The 4,965-nt window shown below is 35.4% G+C and overlaps 1 pseudogene; it reads left to right on the top strand.

Annotated features, from left to right (window-relative positions):
• Positions 1–3,213: 3,213 nt before the first annotated feature.
• Positions 3,214–4,519, top strand: LOC124237607 (alpha-enolase-like; annotated as a pseudogene).
• The last annotated feature ends 446 nt before the right edge of the window (positions 4,520–4,965 follow it).

Below are 4,965 nucleotides of genomic sequence, written 5' to 3'. Positions count from 1 at the left end.
ATAAGGCTTAAATAAATTTTAAGAGATTATAATTATTCAGATGATATTCTCATGGCAATTAAATTAAGTTAGAAATCAAGAAAAAATAAAAATAATAAAATACCCAATTAATTCAAAATGAAGGAATACACTTTAAATAAGACATTGGTTAAGAAGAGATCACACAGGAAAATTGGGAATAATTTCAACTAATAAAAACGGAGAGAAGACATAATAAAATGTGAGATTCAGCTAAACTAGTGCTTCAGAGAATTTATAAATATACATTCTTTCATAGGTTATACATATTGTATGTCATATACTATATAAATTATTTCATATATATTCTTTCATATATTATAGAGAAACTGAAATAAAATATAAGAATGGAAATAATAAATTTAAAGCTTAAACTAATAAAATTGAAAAGGACTAAAATACATAAAGTCAACAAAACCAAAAGTTGGTTCTTTGAAATGATTTATAACATTAATGGAATCTTGGCAAGACTTATCAAGAGAGAAAACAAGACTAAAAATATCAGAATAAAAAAAAGAGGAATCACTTAGATCCTACACTTAGTAATAAGCAAACAATAGAGTATTATAAACACATTGATTTCAATATATTTAACAATTTTAATAATTTTTCAAAGTCCATAAAAAACACGACTTACCAAAATGACAAAAGAAAAAATAGAGAATATGATAATCTATCAAAGAAAGTGGACCTATGATTAAACTATTTTTACAAAGAACACTCCAGGATTAGAAACATTCAATAATGCATTTTTCCAAATATTTAAGTAAAGAATTCCAAGAGGGGCTGGACCCGTGGCCAATTGGTTAGGTTCCTTCACTCTGCTTCGGCGGCCCAGGGTTTCACCAGTTCAAGACCTGGGTCAGGACATGGCACCGCTCATCAGACCATTCTGGGGAGGCATCTCACGTGCCACAACTGGAGGGGCCCACAACTGGAATACACAACTCTGTATGGGGGTGGGGAGGGGGCTTTGGGAGAAAAAGGAAAAATAAAATATTTACAAAAAAATTCCAAGAATCTCACATGAAATTGTTCAGAGAATGAAAAATTATACTAGTTCCCAGCTTATTTTATAATGCAACATATTCTTGACACCAAAATCTGTAGAGAATAATAATAAAAGAAAGGATAATTACAGAAAATGTCTCTCATAGATATAACTGCAAAAAGCTTAAACAAAAAGATTACTACAGCAAGAAATACTTCTTATCAAAAATAAGTTAACAGAGAAAAACACAAACCATAGAAGGATAAAAGTAGTTATAATTCACATATCTAATGAAGGACCTGATTTCAGATTATATGAAACACTCCTATAAATAAATTAATAAAGGGTGACAACCCATTATTAGAAAATGGGGAAAAGACGTGGAAAGACCCTTAAGAATTTCAAATAACCAATGTAAATATAAAAGGCTCCTCACTTTATTTGCTGGAAATTAAAATCACAATATGACACCATTAAACACTCACTAGAATGGTTGAAGTAGAAAAACATATTACATGCAGGTGTGGAGAAGGAGAATTGGGAATCTCATGCAAGCTGGTGGGAGTGCTATTTGGTATAGTCCATTTGAAAACTCTTTGGAATTATCTATTAAAGTTAATCAGTCCTATATCAGTTTACAGGTATATACCAAACAAAAATTTGTACTTACATTCCCACTTGAAAAATGGACCAATATGTTTGCAGAAGCATTATTCAAAATATCCAAAAACTGAAAACAACCAAATATTCATAAACACTAGATGGATTAAATAAATTGCATCTTTATTCAGTGGAATAATGACAATTAGAATGAAAAACTGCAACTATCCTCAATAACAGCTTATAGATCTCACAAATATGCTGTTGAGTACAGAAAACTAGATACAAATAAATAGTACTTCATAATTAATGTATAAAGTCTAAAACAGAAAACGTCTTCTGTTAGAAATCAGATAATTCTCACCTCTGTTGGGAAAGAGTGACAGGAATTGGGAATAAAGGGGGCATCTGTGGTGACAGTAGATAGATATTATGACAATTAATCTATGCACTTAAATTTTGGTCACTTTAGAGCGCATGTTGTACTTTACCAAGGGTTTACTACAAAAATTATTATATGACAGAACTACCTAAGAAAACAGTGAATCATGTTAGATAAATGCACATATTGCTAAATGAAATTTTCAAAATAAAAATTAATGTAATTTTCTCGTTTGGAGAATGTTTCCATACGAACATTTTCATATCAATTTTTCTTATGTAGCAATTGCAAATTTGTGTAGAGAAATTGAAATATAAATATATGATCAACATTTAAACTGTAATTATTATCTTTTCTCATAAGAACAAACTGTTGTTAACAATGGAACCTATTACATATAAGATTAAAAACTACATCTGTAAGAAACTAAAAATATTAATTTACAATTAACTATATAATTTTCAATAAAAGTGGCAAGTTGCTCTGACAATAGGATCAAGACATATACACGTGGCCAAAAACACGGTGGTGATACCTAAAGTGAGTGATTCCTTAACTAAGTATTGATATTGATCTTACATTTCCTAAAAATGAAATATTAAGATAAAAAGTGATTATCCCCAAAACTCATGCAAAATTGGAAAAATTTTAAATCTATAATCAAGTTTTAAATTCAATAATGGGAATTTACCAAGAGTATTATTCTGTTATAATAGGTTTTAATTAACTTATCACTTTACGTATTTTTCTGTTCTCCAAGTCTTCCCTTTGTTTATTTTGCGTCAAATATTTTAAATTAGGTAGGAAAATAGTAAATTATGAATTTAGTTCTACAAATACATGATAAAAATTTACATTTTTGAAGTCTCCCCACTAATTATTAATTCTATTCTCTTTAATACTAGTTAATAAAGTATATATTTGGCAAAGTATTTGAAAAAGTATGAAAAGTACTATTTAAGGGTGAGTATTGACAATCCTACATGTGTTGATGGAGTAGATAAATATTATGATGATATAAACAACTTTGTATGGTAAGTTACCATTTTGAAATGAATTGTCAGGTCTCCTGGAGCAGGTCAGAAGTGGGGCAGAGGGCATGGAGAGGAGCTCAGGGGACTCAGAGCTCCCAGATGTTGCAGCTTTGTAATGCTGCCCTCTGTGTCTGCAGCATCCTCTGCTTCTTTCCCCACTGACCAGATCTGGCAGCCAGAAATTCACCATGTCTGTTCTCAAGATCGATGCCAGAGAAATCTTCCACTCTCATGGACATCCCACTGTTGAGGTTGATCTCTGCACCTCAAAAGTTCTGTTCAGAGCTGCTATGCCCAGTGGCACCTCAATTGGTGTCTATGGGGCCCTAGAGTTTTGGAGCAATGACAAGACACACTACATGGGGAAAGATGTCTCAAACGCTGTTGAGCATGTCAATAAAACTATTGAGTCTGCCTTGATTAGCAAGAAACTGAGTGTGTGGAACAACAGAAGGTTGACAAACTAGAGATGGATGGAATGGAAAATAAATCTAAATTTAGCGCTAATGCTGTTCTGAGAGTGACCCTGGCTGTCTGCAAGGCAGCAGCTGTTGAGAAGGGGTGCCCCTGTACTTCCAAATTGCTGACTTGGCTGATAATTCTGAAGTCATCCAGCCAGTTCCAGCTTTCAATGTGATCAACGGTAATTCTCATGCTGGCAACACCCTGGCCATGAAGAAGTTCATGATGCTCCCCATTCATGGAATAAACTTCGGAGAAGTCATGCGCATTGGGGTGGAGCTTTACCAGGATCTGAAGAATGTCATCAATAAGAAACATGAGAAAGATGCCACTAGTGTGGGGGATGAAGGCAGGTTTGCTCCTAGAGAATAAAGAAGCCCTGGAGCTGCTGAAAAATGCAACTGGGATAGCTGGCTACACCAGTAAGGTTTTTTTTTGTTTGTTTGTTTGTTTGTTTGTTTTTGCGTGGATGTAGCTGCCTCTGAGTTTTCAGGTCAGGGAAGTATGACCTGGACTTCAAGTTGCCTGATGACCCCAGCAAGTACATCATACCTGAGAGGCTGATCCACCTGTATAAGTCCTTCATCAAGGATTACCCAGTGGTGACTATTGAAGACCCTTTGGAACAAGATGACTTGTGAAGTTCACCAGACGTTTACTGCCAGTAGAGGAATCCAGGTGGTAGGGAGTGATCTCATTGTGACCGATCTGAAGCTGATGTCCAAAGTTGTGGGTGAGAAATTGTGCAATTGCCTGCTGCTCAAAGCGAACCACATCAACTCTGTGACCAAGTCTCTTCAGGCATGCAAGCTGGCCCAATGGGGTGTCAGGGTGTCTCATTGCTCTAGGGAGACTGAAGATGCTGTCATTGCTGACCTGGTGGTGGGTCATTGTACCGGACAAAACAAGACAGGTGCCCCTGGCCAGTCTGAGTGCTTGGCCAAGTATAACCAGCTCCTCAGAACTGAAGAGCGACTGGGCAGCAAGGCTTAGTTTGCTGGTAAAAACTTCAGAAACTCTGTAGCCAAGTAAACTCTGGGCAGGCAGGATCCTGAGCCCTTCAGTCACTAGTTGGCTGATTAGACCTCTGCTCCTGAGGTTGGCATGGATAGTTCAAGATCCCCGTCAATACTTGCTGAGAGCTCTGGTGGTAAACTCCCCTCACTTGTCTCTGTGATGTTCTCTCACTGCTTCCTTAGAACAGCTAGAGAAGCCTAGCTTGACCATCTGGAACCATGTTGGAAACCCTAGCTCTGTAATCATGTGATTGACCCAAATCATTGTGTTTCTCACCTTGTTTCTCACCAAATGTCTTGAAATATCTACAGTACAATCCCTGAGATATCTACGGACAAGATCTCCTGTGGATTTGCATGCAAAATAAAAAGACCTCAGTGACCAGTAAAAAAATAAAAATAAAAATAAATTAAATTATCTGAAATAATATTTAATTAATAAAATTTAATCTCAGGAAAAAC

Source organism: Equus quagga, chromosome 3 (assembly GCF_021613505.1).
Source record: "Equus quagga isolate Etosha38 chromosome 3, UCLA_HA_Equagga_1.0, whole genome shotgun sequence".
Lineage (NCBI taxonomy): Eukaryota > Metazoa > Chordata > Mammalia > Perissodactyla > Equidae > Equus > Equus quagga.
Note: the sequence above shows the minus strand (reverse complement) of the source record. Positions and strands in the feature narration are given on the sequence as shown.